Source organism: Procambarus clarkii, chromosome 47 (genome assembly GCF_040958095.1).
Source record: "Procambarus clarkii isolate CNS0578487 chromosome 47, FALCON_Pclarkii_2.0, whole genome shotgun sequence".
In the NCBI taxonomy this organism is placed as follows: domain Eukaryota; kingdom Metazoa; phylum Arthropoda; class Malacostraca; order Decapoda; family Cambaridae; genus Procambarus; species Procambarus clarkii.
The window spans coordinates 30,286,741-30,306,203 of NC_091196.1; positions in this window are offsets into that span (position 1 = coordinate 30,286,741).

The window sequence follows — 19,463 nt, forward strand, 5'->3', positions numbered from 1 at the left end:
AGTACAGCGTATCAGAGCACCATCACCCTAACACCCTCATCCCAACACCCTCATCCCAACACCCTCATCCCAACACCCTCATCCCAACACCCTCATCCCAACACCCTCATCCCAACACCCTCATCCCAACACCCTCATCCCAACACCCTCATCCCTAACACCCTCATCCCTAACACCCTCATCCCTAACACCCTCATCCCACCGCTGCCACCATTGTAACACGGGTTAGGGTCTCTCTCTACTTCTCTACCTTCTACTCCCTCTACCCGTATTTTTACTTTTTATTCTCTACCAAGGGACTCCAAAACTTTTACCAAAGCCAACTCCATGCCACGTGGTCCTAAGACGATTGACCGACTTAGGATTCTACACCCAGTATGACGTGACCTAGGCTTTGAGCAAAACCCTAGAGTCGCCTCCGCCGCCACCACCAGACCAGCAACACCGAGCAATGATCGAGGTCTGGATCGATCACGCTAATTAATCAACCTTGGGGCTTGATCCCCACTATAACCGATGACCGTGGAAACTTAAGAGTGTGAAATTAATTACACGGGAATGATTCGATGTTAGAATCGATGTTAGAATCGGCGCCCAATCCAACTCTGCCTCGTGTGGACCACGTGACCAGGACAAGTATACACATAAAACACATGGAAATAATAAAAATGCAAAATATTAACTAATTACTTTATTGAAAGAAAAACTAAAACAAAAATCTAAATATGTTCACTCCCTGTCACTTTAACACTCCCTACTTGACCTGAGTGGCAATGAAGACTATTTCTATACATAACCATAGCAACTATACCTTGGGCAACCAGCTAAAGATGTTGGGCTGGTCTTGGGGAGAGGTAAGATGGTTGGCCTCTTATCCCCGTTGCTCTGGAGTCCACACTGATCTATCCCTCGTCTGGTCTAGCCCAGACTAGAACATTGTATCCTTCCGCATCGCTTACCCCAGTTACTTAGCAAGGTTTAAGTTATAACAATTAACCTCTGTTGTACTTAATTGATCCAGACTGGTTGAATTATTTTACTGAAATTAAATTACACAAACATCTAACGGCAGAGCTGTTCCCGATCCCCAAAATGGTTAATTGAACTTTGAGAAATAGTAGACCTGTCAACCCTGATGACCTATGACCGCCGGTCACTCCACCTTACAAGTTAGATCTGATTCGTGACGTCACTGATGGTGACTTAAACTCAATAATTAGGATACTCTTGATATTGTATCCAGTACTATTATACAATACAATTTTAATGCAAAATGAATAAAGGCTAATTTCTCTAAATTACTGAATACTATAGGATGGTTCATTATACGCAGCTATGAACAAGGCGTCTGTTATTTCCACCGCGAATTCCCCTGGGGTCAGGTTCCCAGGTCACCATGCGGGCTCAGCTTCCCATTCTCTTTTGTCGATAAACCACTCTGGATAATTCTTACAACAGCCTAGTTTGTTACACTAACACCCTCTCCCTAACACCCTCTCCCTAACACCCTCTCCCTAACACCCACTCCCTAACACCCTCACACTAACACCCTCACACTAACACCCTCACACTAACACCCTCACACTAACACCCTCACCCTAACGCCATCACCCTAACACCATCACCCTAACACCATCACCCTAACACCATCCTAACCCATCATTTTAGCACTGTCACCCTAATCATCGTATCCGTCTCATCCTAATCCCGTCGACTTTGTCCATCACCTTTCTCTTCTTCCCTCTGAACAGTTTCCAGGTTATTTCCCCTCCCCATGTCTCCCATTTGCTCTCTTCCCATCCCATCTACCTTCCCTCTTCTTTTTCACCTTTCCCTCACTCCCCTCCCCCCCCCCCATGCTTCCCTTCTCTCCCTCTCTCTCTCCCCTTTCCCTCCTTCGACTGTTCCTAGATCCTGTAACTCCCTGTTATATACCCGCAGGAAAGGTTATCTTCAGGTTATCTTGAGATGATTTCCGGGCTTAGAATCCCCGCGGCCCGGCCCTCGACCAAGCCTCCTTTTTGTTACACACCCCCAGGATGCAGCCCATAGCAGCTGTCTACCTTCCAGGTACCAATTTACTGCTAGGTGAACAGGGGGCATCAGGGTGAAAGAAACTATGCCCATTTGTTTCCACCTCCACAGGGGATCGAACCCGGAACCTTAGGACTACGAATCCCGCGCCCTGTCCACTCAGCCGTCAGGCCCCTTGTAGTAATCTTCCGTAGCTTCTCCAACCCCAAGAGTCCTCTTAATCAGGAGCGCTAATCCCAGCCAATAATATCTTATTTCCTTTCTTCTTCTTACGACCTGATGGCCAATGTTCTCACCTATTTGTACTCACCTATTTGTGTCTGCAGGATCGAGCACTGACTCTTGGATCCCGCCTTTCGAGCATCGGTTGTTTACACCAATGACTCCGGTTCTTACACTACACTACACACAGAAATCACACTTGCGTGATGCATCAAATGAACAAATCCACAAGGGCCGTGAAGAGGATTCAAACCTGAGACCAGCGTCTGGGATGCTCTCGGACGCAGGTTCAAATCCCCGTCACGGCCCTTGTGGATTTGTTCATTTGACTCCGGTCCTATTTCCCTATCATACCCAGTTTTAAAATTATGAAATTAATTATTAATAAATCATTATATTCAAATTTTCAGTGTGTGTGTGTGGGGGGGGGGGGGGAACAGCTAGGAAATAGACTCATCTCTACACCGAGAAATCTCAGTAACGTGATATATAAACGAAGAAATCCAACTGGAGCCTTGCTGGGGGTTCGAACCTACATATATATATATATATATATATATATATATATATATATATATATATATATATATATATATATATATATATATATATATGTCTGGGAACATCCATTACCTACAGGTTTGAACTCTCATCATGGATCATGGCTCATGTTGGATTTGTTTCCTCATTCTCCACACAATATGATGGGGTTCCTGAGGGCAAAGGGGTCGATGGGTGTTCAATGGAATGAATATAATATGAATCTTTACCTACATTGGGTGACACTTTTCAGCCAAACTTTGCAATTCTTCCCATACTGCACACACACATTTTCTTAATATGTGAGGAAGGGACATCCTTTACTCTACATCAAAAACCCTAATACCATTTTTATGTTTACGAATGATCGTGTTTTTTTTCTCTATGGTCATCCTCATATGTGTTTTCTTAGGTTGAACCTTATCACTGTCTGTCTTCGGACCCATGGCGTGATCTATAATAATTACTTTTATTGCTTTTACAACCACGATCGTCACTAAAAAAAAAAAAGTAATATATGTTCAACAATAAAGCAAAGAGCACCCATGACTAGAGAGAAAGAGAGAGAGAGAGAGGAGAGAGAGAGAAAAGAGGAGAGAGAAAGAGAGAGGAAAGAGGAGAGAGAGAGAGGAGAGAGAGAGAAAAGAGGAGAGAGAAAGAGAGGAAAGAGGAGAGAGAGAGAAAAGAGGAGAGAGAAAGAGAGAGGAAAGAGGAGAGAGAGAGAGGAGAGAGAGAGAAAAGAGGAGAGAGAAAGAGAGGAAAGAGGAGAGAGAGAGAAAAGAGGAGAGAGAAAGAGAGGAAAGAGGAGAGAGAGAGAAAAGAGGAGAGAGAAAGAGAGAGAGAGGAAAGAGGAGAGAGAGAGGAAAGAGGAGAGAGAAAGAGAGAGAGAGGAAAGAGGAGAGAGAAAGAGAGAGAGAGGAAAGAGGAGAGAGAAAGAGAGAGAGAGGAAAGAGGAGAGAGAAAGAGAGAGGAAAGAGGAGAGAGAGAGAGAGAGAGAGAGAGAGGGGGAAGAAGTGAATGAATCCCTCGATATATTCCTAGTGCCATCTTATCTGTCCAGAGGCTGAACTGTATTATGGAGAACCCTTGTAGCAGGTGCATGTAAGGTCGGGAGTTCCTAAATCACGGAAAGACCGCGAGAGAGGAGAGGGCGCTCATCGATGCTTCGGTATAAACACCAGGGAAGCACATGTGTTGGTAGAAGTTATGCCTGGCAATGTTGGTGGGGGCACGGTGCCGTCGGGGGTGTGGCGAAGGACAAACGAAGGGAAGTGAGGAGAGGGAGACGGGGAGAAAGAGACGTGGAGAGGGGGGGTAGAGAGAGAGAGAGAGAGAGAGAGAGAGAGAGAGAGAGAGAGAGAGAGAGAGAGAGAGAGAGAGAGAGAGAGAGAGAGAGAAACAGGCAGGCAGGCAGACAGGCAGAGAGGCAGGCAGACAGGCAGAGAGGCAGGCAGACAGGCAGAGAGGCAGGCAGGCAGGCAGGCAGGCAGGCAGACAGGCAGAGAGGCAGGCAGGCAGACAGGCAGGCAGGCAGGCAGAGAGGCAGGCAGGCAGAGAGGCAGGCAGGCAGGGAGGCAGGCAGGCAGAGAGGCAGGCAGGCAGGGAGGCAGGCAGGCAGGGAGGCAGGCAGGCAGAGAGGCAGGCAGGCAGGGAGGCAGGCAGAGAGGCAGGCAGGCAGAGAGGCAGGCAGGTAGAGAGGCAGGCAGGCAGAGAGGCAGGCAGGCAGGCAGACAGGCAGGCAGACAGGCAGGCAGAGAGGCAGGCAGGCAGACAGGCAGGCAGAGAGGCAGGCAGGCAGGCAGGCAGGCAGGCAGGCAGGCAGAGAGGCAGGCAGGCAGGCAGGCAGGCAGGCAGAGAGGCAGGTAGGCAGGCAGGCAGGCAGAGAGGCAGGCAGATAGGCAGGCAGGCAGGCAGGCAAGCAGGCAGAGAGGCAGGCAGGCAGGCAGAGAGGCAGGCAGGCAGGCAGAGAGGCAGGCAGGCAGGGAGGCAGGCAGGCAGGCAGGCAGGCAGGCAGGCACAGACATAGACGCACAAAAGACACAAAATTAACATTCACGACTGAAAACGACCTCCGAATGGACGAAAATGAATAAAGAAGAGAGAGAAAATAATAACTAAGAGAGAGAAGCAAGATTTTCGAAACGACGACGGAGAAGAAATGGAGAAGGGAAGGAAGTCTAAGATTAACGACATTGAGATGAAGTGATAAAAGAGATGAGTTAGTAAGTGGTGAGTAAGGGGTGGGTAAGTGATGAGTAAGTGGTGGGTTTGGGTGACTGAGTGTCTTGTTGGGTTAATGAACGAAATGAATAAGCAGGCGAGTTACTGGATTAGTGAGCGAATGGGCTGGTAGTTAATGGAGCTGACGAATGAAAAGGTTAGTGAGTTAATGGGTTGGTGAACGAGGGGGAGGGGGGATTGGGGATGAATTTAGTGAGTAAAGAATTTGGCAAGTGAAGATTTTTATGAGTAAATGGGGGTTGGTGAGTAATAGGTATTCTTGTGTGAGTGAGATTTTTAAGTGACTGGGTTTGGTAAGTGACAATGTTAGTGAGTCAACAGCTGAGTAAATGAGTGTGCAGGGTATTTGCGGTCAAAGTAAGCAGCCACCATTCCTGGCACCTTAGCCATCACCTCACTACAGCTCGATGTAGATTCGAATCTCAGTATCATTTAAAACACACACACACACACACACACGCACACGCACACGCACACGAACAGGGGCCTGGTAGCCTGGTGGATAGCGCGCAGGACTCTTGATTCTGTGGCGCGGGTTCGATTCCCGCACCAGGCAGAAACAAATGGGCAAAGTTTCTTTCACCCTGAATGTCCCTGTTACCTAGCAGTAAATAGATACCTTGGAGTTAGTCAGCTGTCACGGGCTGCTTCCTGATGTGTGTGTGTGTGGTGTGGAGAGATAAAAAAAATAGTAAACAGTTGATTGACAGTAGAGAGGCGGGCCGAAAGAGCAAAGCTCAACCCCCGCAAACACAACTAGGTGAATACCACTAGGTGAATACACACACCTTTCAACACAAGGTGAAGAAGATACACCAAATCTTGATCTGGACTTGATCTTCACCCAAAACGAGAAAGACATTGAGAACTTAGAGCATGAAACACCATTAGGCGCAAGTGACCATTGTGTCCTGGTATTCGACTACATGATCGAACCCAGAACAGTGCCCATAAGACAAGGAATCGGGGAAGGGAGAGCAGACTATAAAAAGGGAGGGGGGGGGGAATTATCAGGAGAAAGCGCCAAACCATTACGACTATATAGCACTTGGAGGGGTAAGCATAGTTATTTGAGATGGGACGGGGGAGGGGGGAGGAAAAGGAATGGTTCCCAACCACTTGGACGGTCGGGGATTGAACACCGACCTGCATGAAGCGAGACCGTCGCTCTACCGTCCTGCCCAAATGGCTGGCTGAGAAGTGTGCAGCGGGAGGAGGAACGTAGAGAGAAGACGGTCCAGGAAATGATGGACCAAGTAATACTGAAGTGCAAAGAGGAAGGAGAGAGATTCATACCACCATAATGGGTAAAAAGTAAGAGGCTTATCTTATCTTTTATGGGTAAAAAGTAAGATGCCAAGAGCCCGAGGTTCTATAGACAGCGCCAGGAGGCAAGATCAAAAAGCAGGAAGGAGTGGAGGAAATACAGAAGACAAAGGACAGAGGTAAACCGGGTTAGATGCAACAGGGCCAGGAATGACTACATGAACATAAGAAGATTGGCAGAAAGAATGAAAATGATCTTGCCTCCAAGGCAAAGAGCCAACCGAAACTCCTACATAACCATATGAAGGATAATGACAGTGAATGACCAAGTGACCAAGTAGCGAACAAGAGGAGGTCAGTATACATAAAATTATAAAGAAATTTGTGAGGAGCTCAATTCCAGCGTCCATGGAGTGTTCACCACTGAGCCTCAACAGCTCCAAAAGCTAGATGAGGAAGCAGCCCTTTAAGAGAAACTTCTAAATATTGAGGTAACAGCAGAGGAAGTTGGCGATGAGTCACAATAACGTGGCTAAAGTATGTTGACCAGACCACACACTAGAAGGTGAAGGGACGACGACGTTTCGGTCCGTCCTGGATCATTCTCAAGTCGATTGTGACAATCGACTTGAGAATGGTCCAGGACGGACCGAAACGTCGTCGTTCCTTTACCTTCTAGTGTGTGGTCTGGTCAGCAGAGGAAGTAATAATACAGCTAGCATCACTGGATGTAACTAAAGCAAATGGGCCGGATAGAGTATCTCCGTCGATGTTAAACAAAAAGCAGCTCAGCCCTTCAGCTTACCTCGAACACTAAGCCTTAATGAGTCCCTTACAAGGGGGAATTGCCCAGCTGCTGGAAGAAGGCTAATGTGGTGCCAATCTACACGAAAGGAGACAGAAGAAGAAGCACTTAACTACAGACCAGTGTCACTCACAAGCATCCCTTGCAAAGTACTTGAAAGAATTATAAGACTAAGACTAGTTGCACACCAAGAAAAAATTGAATTTGTAAGTAAACAACAACACGGCTTTAGAGAAGTCATGCCTAATGAACCTCCTGAAGTTCTATAAGATAACGAAAATAAGACAACACAGAAGAATGAGCAGATTGCATATTTCTGGACTGCCTAAAAGCCTTTGATGCAGTACCACACAGGAGGCTACTATACAAACTTGAGAGGCAGGCGGGAGTAAGCGGCAACGCATTAACATGGGTAAATAATTACATCAAGGACAGGTGTCAGAGAGTGAGAGTGAGCGGCGAGGAGTCGGACTGTCATAGAGTAACAAGCGGGGTGCCTCAAGGATCGGTCCTGGGGTCCCATACTATTCCTCATTTATGTAAACAACTTGACTGCAGGAGTTCAGTCTTATATATCAATGTTTACAGATGATGCAAAACTAATGAGGAGGATTGAGAGAGATGAGGATTGTAAGGTTCTCCAGGATGAATTGAACAGGTTGCAGAACTGGTCTGAGAAATGACTGCTGGAGTTCAACACCAGCAAGTGTAAGGTGATGGCAATGGGATCAGGAGCCAGGACCCCGAAAGGCCGATGCACGGTGAAGGTAAACTACCTCTCTATAACGACTAGAGAAAAAGATCTGGGAGTGGTCATAACACTGAACCTAACTCCAGAGGCTCATATAAATAAAATAATATCAGTCGCATACTCTACTCTGGCAAAAGTCCGAACATCCTTCAGAGACCTGAATAAGGAGGCTTTTAGATCACTGAATTCTGCCCCATCTTGGAGCCTAAATCTATACAAAAAAAAAAATTAGTATGCTAGAAAAAGCGCAGAAGGTTGCAACGAGACTCGTCCCAGAGCTGCGAGGGATGAAATATGAAGACAGACTGAAGGAACTAAACCTGGCGACGTTAGAAAGGAGGAGGGAGAAGGGAGACATGATAAAGTCGTATAAAATACTTAAAGGGACTGACAGGGTGCAAACAGAGGAATTGTTTACAATGAATATCAACAGAACGAGGGATGGAAGCTTGAGACTTAGATAAGTCACAGAGATGTTAGTAAATTTTACTTTGGCGTAAGGGTAGTGAATAAATGGAATGACCAAAAGGAGCAGGTTGAAGAGGCTAACTCCATTCATCACTTTTAAAGCAGGTGCAATAGGAAAATAGGCCAGGCGTTATTGCATTAGACAACCAACGGTTAGAAAAGCGAGGGGTCCGAGAGCTAGAGCTCGATCCTGCAGGCACAAATATGTGAATACAAATAGGTAAGCACACATATACACACACACACACAGTTTAAAATCACTTACCTCACATTCCATTCAACACACACAAACCTTCAATGTACTGTACTGCCCATGTTTTGCATTTTACTAAGTTTTCAGATGGACTATGAATTAATTTGTCTTAAATTTTATTCATATGCAGTGCTCATAACAAACACTGCATATAGAAACGACAAAATACACTGACTACAACACAACACATGCACTATATGTATTTGTAGACAACACAAACTAAATACGCAATCATCAGTGTGAATATGACGAGCGAGAGAAGAGTGTTATTGCATTGAACTACGAAAAAAAGTGTGTTTGTAAGGCATATTTTATATATATATATATATATATATATATATATATATATATATATATATATATATATATATATATATATATATATATATATACATACACTACCTCAGAGGTACGTGCCTACGAGTGCTCATCATTATTTCCGTTTATCATTCTTTTACTTTTAGGATGAGTTTTCTATGTACATATTCTATGTCCCAAAACAATATTATCTGGAATTGATTCTTTCTATATTTTTCTTCGTTAAACTCTTGTTTTCTATGTGTCTTGTTAACGAAGTTGTAGGTGGCAAGTTGCGAGCTCTGCATTGAAGATGCTCTCAAGTAAGAAGCAGTTCGTTAAAACAGAACTGGTTCGCTGTTTAGGGTCCAGCAGAGCTCTCTCGTTGTTTAGCTACAGAGCACACAGCAGAGCTCTCTCGTTGTTTAGCTACAGAGCACACAGCAGAGCTCTCTCGTTGTGTAGCAATTTTGATTGTTGCCGCCGGAGAGGCTAGTTTATTGTGCACCCCATACTCATCCTGTGAGCGGTAGCGCAAAAAGCATTACAGAGGGCACAGAAGGTCTTTATCAGACCTCAACGGAGATTATTTCATAAATTTAATCTATCCTTCACACCTTATAATTACAATGTCAGCTAGTTACAGAGAATGTTCTATTTCAAGAGCTATATATTTACAGTAAGTCATTATACATTAATGGTAGGTCTAATCGCTAGTACATAATTGAGCAATGGAGATATCACAGAGTCATAGGGGAACTGCTGTTTATTATTAGTCTTCACAATACACTACTTGTTTCTTAATCTCACATGTCGTTTATCTACTGGGAGCGAAATATGGATACAGTGCAAGGATTTCAGGTAATTTATCCATGGTAATAAGATAGGTTGCCATATCATATAACGTGAGTTTAAATTTATCTTTAAATTGCTAAATTTTACTACAATCCAAGATATAGTGTTCGAGTGTGTGTCCCTGTCTTTGTCCACACACTTTACACTTTACTTCATCTAGCTCCCTATACAAGCCGAACAGCCAGAGATACTTGTAGCCAAGTCTTATACGAGCTGTGACAACGTCTGTTAGTCTACTGACTTTGTTACTTGCTCCATACACATGTTTTACTTCACACATTTCATTGTGATGAACAATGAACCTGCTAGTTCACAGTTTGCACTGTTCTACTTTCTTCAAATTCATCCAGGAGTTCTCGTCTAATGACACTTTTAAGGGACCTATTTGATAACTCAAGATTCCTTTCAATACTGTCTTTATTTACTGCAGCCTTTATATATATATCTCAAGATAGACTTTTGTCACAATTTGCTACAGCATTGAGGGGGGTTAAATCTATCCATTTGTGTACACATAACACACTCAGATCACGTTAGGATCCGAACTATGCAACATATTAATGAACTAACCCTTCAACCACTTTCCTCCTCCCACAAGACTCGTCCCCCACTAAAATCCCATTCCCTAATCCCACCACCTTCTATTCACACCCCACACCTCTCACCAACCCACAAGTTTTCACTACCAGTCACCAGAACAAACCCCTACCATTTTGACCCCCCCCCCCAACCCTCAACACACAGCACTGACCCCCCTCCTCACCACACCCTTATCCTTCACACCCCTACCCACACCTCTCACCTAAATATATATATTATCCTTTCACTTCAAACACCCAAACCAGTTTTGAGGCATTTGGCGAGGAATTAAGCATTTACTTGACGGTGAAGCGTGCAGTCTGTGAACATTAGGTGTGTGTGATTGCACTGTTTATTTTGTTGCGTCAGGACCTTCTTCAGGAGGAGGCTGACCAGTTAGGGGGGGGGGTCAGGGGGGTCTCCCTTCACCTTCCCCCCCCCCCCTGAGAAGTCAGGGTGAGGAAGGGTGATTTATGACTAGATTTCTCAACGCTCTTTGACTGTAATTTTGTGTGTGTAAATTTGAACAGTCGGGTCGTGCCCAAACATGAGCCACGGGTCGTGCCCAAACATGAGCCACGGGTCGTGCCCAAACATGAGCCACGGGTCGTGCCCAAACATGAGCCACGGGTCGTGCCCAAACATGAGCCACGGGTCGTGCCCAAACATGAGCCACGGGTCGTGCCCAAACATGAGCCACGGGTCGTGCCCAAACATGAGCCACGGGTCGTGCCCAAACATGAGCCACGGGTCGTGCCCAAACATGAGCCACGGGTCGTGCCCAAACATGAGCCACGGGTCGTGCCCAAACATGAGCCACGGGTCGTGCCCAAACATGAGCCACGGGTCGTGCCCAAACATGAGCCACGGGTCGTGCCCAAACATGAGCCACGGGTCGTGCCCAAACATGAGCCACGGGTCGTGCCCAAACATGAGCCACGGGTCGTGCCCAAACATGAGCCACGGGTCGTGCCCAAACATGAGCCACGGGTCGTGCCCAAACATGAGCCACGGGTCGTGCCCAAACATGAGCCACGGGTCGTGCCCAAACATGAGCCACGGGTCGTGCCCAAACATGAGCCACGGGTCGTGCCCAAACATGAGCCACGGGTCGTGCCCAAACATGAGCCACGGGTCGTGCCCAAACATGAGCCACGGGTCGTGCCCAAACATGAGCCACGGGTCGTGCCCAAACATGAGCCACGGGTCGTGCCCAAACATGAGCCACGGGTCGTGCCCAAACATGAGCCACGGGTCGTGCCCAAACATGAGCCACGGGTCGTGCCCAAACATGAGCCACGGGTCGTGCCCAAACATGAGCCACGGGTCGTGCCCAAACATGAGCCACGGGTCGTGCCCAAACATGAGCCACGGGTCGTGCCCAAACATGAGCCACGGGTCGTGCCCAAACATGAGCCACGGGTCGTGCCCAAACATGAGCCACGGGTCGTGCCCAAACATGAGCCACGGGTCGTGCCCAAACATGAGCCACGGGTCGTGCCCAAACATGAGCCACGGGTCGTGCCCAAACATGAGCCACGGGTCGTGCCCAAACATGAGCCACGGGTCGTGCCCAAACATGAGCCACGGGTCGTGCCCAAACATGAGCCACGGGTCGTGCCCAAACATGAGCCACGGGTCGTGCCCAAACATGAGCCACGGGTCGTGCCCAAACATGAGCCACAGAGATATCAGAAGGAATTCATTCGGTGTCCTTATAGCTGACATGTGTGAAATGCGGTGATGGGGTGTAGGCAGACTCCATACACTCTTTCAAAAGGAGCCGTGATAGAGCCCTCTGTGACTGGAACGCCAATTGATTGACAGTCGAGAGGCAGACACAAGGAGCTGAAGCTCTGAAAGCACATTTAGGTGAGTGTAATTAAGTAAAGGGACATACCCAAGCGCGCGGGTGGAACACGAACCAGGGAATACAGGTGGAAACTTAGTACCCAGATGAGCCAAAGACACATTAGAATGATTTTTTTTCAGTGTCAGAGTAGTTAATAAAAAGAATGCACTTGGAAGTGATATGGTGGAGGCTGACTCCATACACAGTTTCATATGTAGATATGATAGAGCCCAGTAGGCTCAGGAATCTGTACACCAGTTGATTGACAGTTGAGAGGCGGGACCAAAGAGCCAAAGCTCAATGTCCGCAATCACAAATAGGCGAGTACACACACCATCACGCACACACACACACACACACACACACACACACACACACACACACACACACACACACACACAGGGATCGCTGTGTGATTAGGGCGCTGGTGACTGAGTGGACATCACGCTGTATACGTAGTCCTGTGATCCGGGGTTCGATTCCCGGCGCTAGTGGAAACAGATGAGCCGAGTTTCTTTCACCCTGATGGCCCTGTTACCCAACAGTAAATAAGTACCTGGGAGTTAGACAGCTATTACGGGCTGCTTCCTGTGTGTGTGTGTGTGTGTGTGTGTGTGTGTGTGTGTGTGTGTACTCACCTAGTTGTGGTTGCGGGGGTTGAGTTTTGGCTCTTTGGTCCCGCCTCTCAACCGTCAATCAACTGATGTACAGATTCCTGAGCCTACTGGGCTCTGTCATATCTACATTTGAAACTGTGTATGGAGTCAGCCTCACCCCATCACTTCCTAGTGAATTCCATTTATTTACTACTTTGACACTGAAAAAGTCCTTTTAATGTCTCTGTGGCTCATTTGGGTACTCGACTTCCACCTGTGTCCCCTTGTGCGTGTACCACCCGTGTTAAATAATCCATCCTTGTCTACCCTGTCAATTCCCCTGAGTATTTTGTATGTGGTGATCATGTCTCCCCTAGCTCTTCTGTCTTCCAGCGACGTGAGGTGCAGTTCACCTAGTCTGTCCACATAACTCATGCCTCTTAGTTCTGGGACTAGCCTATTGGCATACCTCTGAACTTTTTCCAGCTTCGTCTTATGCTTGACAAGGTACGGGCTCCATGCTGGATCTGCATACTCCAGGATTGGCCTTACATATGTGGTATACAAGCTTCTGAAGGATTCTTTACACAGGTTTCTGAAAGCAGTTCCGATGTTAGCCAACCTCGCATAGGCCGCTGATGTTATTCTTTTGATGTGGGCTTCAGGAGACAGGTTTGGCGTGATATCAACTCCTAGATCTTTCTCTCTGTCCGTTTCGTGAAGGACTTCATCTCCCACTCGGTATCCAGTGACTGGCCTCCTAGTTGTGGTGTGTGTGTGTGTGTGTGTGTGTGTGTGTGTGTGTGTGTGTGTGTGTGTGTGTGTGTGTGTGTGTGTGTGTGTGTGAAAAAGAAGTTAGTAGTTAGTAACAGTTAATTGATTGACAATTGAGAGGCGGGAGCAAAGAGGCAAAAGCTCAACCCCCGCAAGCACAACAAGGTGAATAAAACTAGGCGAGTACACACACACACACACACACACACACACACACACACACACACACACACACCTCAGGGATCCACAGTGCATTGCTCGCTCAAGCGACTAATGACGTGTTTATCAATGTTAAGCCAGCCAGCGAGGTGGAGCGCCGATCACCTCCCACAAATATCTTCATTAGACAATTTCCCGAGCTATAATCTTTTCAGAACCTCGACGTTAAAAAGAATAATAACAAAAGAAAAAAATATCAGCAAGCATTCATGAAAAAATAAATAAATATATACAATTAATGATCTCGTGAAGCCACGCGTGAAACTGCCGAGGCAATTTTCGTGTCTACATAACAGAGTAAATATTCTCGCTAATATAAAATATGTGTTCTTGAATATATATATTTAAGGTATATATACCGAAAGAGGGGAAGGACGAGTCGAGGGTAAGAAGATGGAGTTGAGGGGGGGGGGGGGGAAGGAAAGGGAGGGAAGAGGTAAGATGAAAGGTAAGATGGAAGGAAAGGGGGTATGGAGGGGGATGAGGAGAGTAGGAAGAAGAAGAAGAGTGTATATTGGAGAATGTCATTCTAGTGTATTGGAGAATATCTGTGTCTCTCTCTGTCTACTTGTGTGTCTAATGTTGTTGGCCTGACGCTAAGGGCTAGCCTTAATCAACTTTGCAGGATGATTGGTCTGGGGTATGGGAGGAACGAAGGCTGGTTGGGGGTCGGTCTTATTGATCCTGTTAAGAGGGAGGATTCGGGTCCAATAGTAACCCACATAATCGGAGAAAGGTGTCTGGTGGAATCTCTAGATTTCTTCAATAGAAATGATGAACCTGAGCTCAGTATTGCACTTTCTAAGACACAGCGATAGAAAAGGAGAGTAGATGGAGGATAGAGTGAAGGAGAGAGGGCGTATTGGAGGGGAAAAGGAAGGAGAGGGGAAGAGAATGGGAATACGAAGAAAAATGAGAACGCGTGGGAGAAGTGGGGGGGGGGAGGGAACTATGAGGAAAAAGCGCCAAGCCTTTACGACAATATAGCACTGGGAAGGGATCAGGATAAGGATTTGGGATGGGACGGGCGAAGGAATGGTGCCCAACCATTTGGACGGTCGGGGATTGAACGCCGACCTGCATAAAGCGAGAACATCCGGGTATTCTTCCCCCCCCCCCACCCTTGCTCTTAAGCCATACATCACAAATGAACTCAATGATCCGACCAGGGTTCGAACCTGCATTACGGGGGGCTCAACCCTTTGCTGTATACAGTATCATATAACTACTTCACCAGCAATTGCCTATAGGGATTAGTTAGTTCTGGCGCTAATTAACTAAGCTCCATGACTAGCCAATTCCCGGCAACTCACCATCAGATCCTGGTGCAAGCTTTCTTTCACATTTGCAGGCTCAGTTCGGCCCGAGCATGCGCCGGGATCTGATGAAAAACTGTGTGCTCAAATTACACAATGATAGTTGTCGGGGATTGGCTATTCATGGAGCTTAGTTAAATCAGCCCAAGGGCTTTAACCAATCCTAATAAGCACAAGTTCCAGGACTAAGTAGTCCTTATTAACAATTGCCGGTGAAGTGATGTACACCATGGGGGGGGGGGAGAGGTGAGCTCTGTTAATGCAGGTTCGAAACCTGTTCATGTTATAAGAGTTCTTAAGTGATTTATGGCTTGATGATCATTCAAGCTTTCTTTCATATTATATATATATATATATATATATATATATATATATATATATATATATATATATATATATATATATATATATATATATATATATATGTGTGTGTGTGTGTGTGTGTGTGTGTGTGTACTCACCTAGTTGTACTCACCTAGTTGTGTTTGCGGGGGTTGAGCTCTGGCTCTTTGGTCCCGCCTCTCAACCGTCAATCAACAGGTGTACAGATTCATGAGCCTATCGGGCTCTGTCATATCTACACTTGAAACTGTGTATGGAGTCAGCCTCCACCACATCACTTCCTAATGCATTCCATTTGTCAACCACTCTGACACTAAAAAAGTTCTTTCTAATATCTCTGTGGCTCATTTGGGCACTCAGTTTCCACCTGTGTCCCCTTGTGCGTGTTCCCCTTGTGTTAAATAGACTGTCTTTATCTACCCTATCAATCCCCTTCAGAATCTTGAATGTGGTGATCATGTCCCCCCTAACTCTTCTGTCTTCCAGCGAAGTGAGGTTTAATTCCCGTAGTCTCTCCTCGTAGCTCATACCTCTCAGCTCGGGTACTAGTCTGGTGGCAAACCTTTGAACCTTTTCCAGTTTAGTCTTATCCTTGACTAGATATGGACTCCATGCTGGGGCTGCATACTCCAGGATTGGCCTGACATATGTGGTATACAAAGTTCTGAATGATTCTTTACACAAGTTTCTGAATGCCGTTCGTATGTTGGCCAGCCTGGCATATGCCGCTGATGTTATCCGCTTGATATGTGCTGCAGGAGACAGGTCTGGCGTGATATCAACCCCCAAGTCTTTTTCCTTCTCTGACTCCTGAAGAATTTCCTCTCCCAGATGATACCTTGTATCTGGCCTCCTGCTCCCTACACCTATCTTCATTACATTACATTTGGTTGGGTTAAACTCTAACAACCATTTGTTCGACCATTCCTTCAGCTTGTCTAGGTCTTCTTGAAGCCTCAAACAGTCCTCTTCTGTTTTAATCCTTCTCATAATTTTAGCATCGTCCGCAAACATTGAGAGAAATGAATCGATACCCTCCGGGAGATCATTTACATATATCAGAAACAAGATAGGACCGAGTACAGAGCCCTGTGGGACTCCACTGGTGACTTCACGCCAATCGGAGGTCTCACCCCTCACCGTAACTCTCTGCTTCCTATTGCTTAGATACTCCCTTATCCACTGGAGCACCTTACCAGCTACACCTGCCTGTCTCTCCAGCTTATGTACCAGCCTCTTATGCGGTACTGTGTCAAAGGCTTTCCGACAATCCAAGAAAATGCAGTCCGCCCAGCCCTCTCTTTCTTGCTTAATCTGTGTCACCTGATCGTAGAATTCTATCAAGCCTGTAAGGCAAGATTTACCCTCCCTGAATCCATGTTGGCGATTTGTCACGAAGTCCCTTCTCTCCAGATGTGTTACCAGGTTTTTTCTCACGATCTTCTCCATCACCTTGCATGGTATACAAGTCAAGGACACTGGCCTGTAGTTCAGTGCCTCTTGTCTGTCGCCCTTTTTGTATATTGGGACCACATTCGCCGTCTTCCATATTTCTGGTAGGTCTCCCGTCTCTAGTGACTTACTATACACTATGGAGAGTGGCAGGCAAAGTGCCTCTGCACGCTCTTTCAGTACCCATGGTGAGATCCCATCTGGACCAACAGCCTTTCTAACATCCAGATCCAGCAGGTGTCTCTTGACCTCCTCTCTCGTAATTTCGAACTCCTCCAAGGCCGCCTGGTTTACCTCCCTTTCTCCTAGCACAGTGACCTCACCTTGTGAGGTCACTGTGTGTGTGTGTGTGACTGTGTGTGTGTGTGTGTGTGTGTGTGTGTGTGTGACTGACACACTTGCATAAACGTACAAGTTATATGTAATTTCAAAAACTCATCTCCGTGAAAAATTCGAACCTCAGAAAGACAGGTGCATCACACACACACACTAACATAACCAGTACGATACTAACTACACCCTGGACAACCGTTCAAAGGATTGAGAGCCGGGAGGCTTATCCCCAACAGTCAACCCCCCCAACAGGAAGTTGCATGTAAACGCGGATCCGTCTAATTACCCGCAGCTACACCCAAGCTCCCTATAATTAAGTAATGAAGGACTATGATATATTAGCTCACTATAATGCTGGTGCTGAATGTACAACATGAAAAAATATTTTTACTCTGAAATAATCAAATTTCATAAGGAAATTAGACGAAACTAAGTGGCAAGTGACGCCATAGGAAGTCTACGATCCAAGCGACAATGTTGTGTTGGAGCGACTTATCCAAGATATACTGTTGGCTGGAGAGTGATGGCATATCAGCCGCCTGTACTATACCTAACCTAACCTAATATAACCTCCAGGCAACAATATATCTTGGATAAGTCGCTCCACAAAACTGTAGCTTGGATTGTCGACTTGGCAACGGAAAATAACATGATGTTTTTCAGTGATAAATTCCAGGTACTCAGGTACAGTAAAAATGAGGACCTTAAACATAATACAGGGTACAAAACACAATCAAATCTGCCCATAGTAGGAATGCAGCATGTAAAAGATTTGGGAATAATGATGTCTGACGACCTAACGTTTAGGGAGCATAACCAAACAAATATTGCGTCAGTCAGAAAAAAATGATAGGATGGATTACGAGAACTTTCAAATCTAGGGATCCCATCCCAATGGTTGTACTATACAAATCACTTGTATTGTCCCGTCTTGAATATTGCTCAGTGCTCACTTTCCCCCTTCAGAGCAGGAGAGATTGCAGACAGAGAGAGAGAGAGAGAGAGAGAGAGAGAGAGAGAGAGAGAGAGAGAGAGAGAGAGAGGAGAGAGAGAGAGAGAGAGAGAGAGAGAGAGAGAGAGAGAGAGAATACAGAGAACACATGCGGCATACATATCCGCGATAAAGCACCTAAATTATTGGGATCGTCTCAAAGCTCTCCAAATGTACTCACTAGAAAGGAGACGAGAGAGAGAGAGAGATCAAATAATATACACGTGGAAAATACTGGAGGGCCATGTCCCAAATCTATACAGTAAAATAACAACGTACTGGAGTGATCGATATGGAAGAAATGCAGAATAGAACCAGTGAAGAGCAGGGTGCCATAGGCACAATCAGAGAACACTGTATAAACATCAGTGTATAAACATCGAGTACAAGAAATATTGCATGAACAACCGTGGACATTTTTAAGAGAAAATTACATTTTCCCCAAAGATTTGATTTGATTGTTGCCGCTTAAGGCGGCTAGAGAGCCGGACCATCCGGGCTGCTTGGGCCTGCAGGCCGCTCCAAGCAACAGCCTAGTGGACTGATGAACTCCCAGAACCCCATCAAGCAGGCATATATCAAGCAGGTACTCCCCAATAGGAAGAAAACCAGCTGGGTTGTTCATCCTGTCACTTGTACCCAGACACAGCTGGGACTTGCTTAACTGTCTCAAGTGAACAGGTTCTCAAACAAGAATATCACTATTTGGCAACCCTTAAAATCTTACCCTATCTTGCGGGTGCAAAATGGGAGACTCTTTTAAGAACAGTATCTATATTTGACAAATAGTTTTTCGTTACAATGTAAGGTTTTTTATTCTACACATATTTCTGATGACTCTTCGAGGTTCACATTCTTTCCGATAGTGGTCAAGGCGGTGTCCGTCACTCTCACCACAGATTCTGCAACTTCGCTGCTCAACTGCTGTTTCCATTCCGAATCTTCTGGATATTTGTATCCAAGACGGATTCTTGCTATTGCTGATTCTCTGCCGCGGCCACCTCCTCTTCGTCCATAATGATTGGGATTGCCAGCTGCAGCCATATTGTACCAGCGTACAGATTCCCTGATTTGTTCTTTTATCCTCCTTTCCTCAGTTACCTTGTCACGGTGATGTTGCCTGACAATACCTCTAATTTGTAGAAGAGACTTGGATATGAAGTATTCAATATGGTCTCCTTCAGCAGCCAACAGATCTGCTCGTTCATTTCCACATATTCCAACATGGGAGGGGATCCACAGATTCTTGACGACTCTTCCCTGATTAATTAATAATT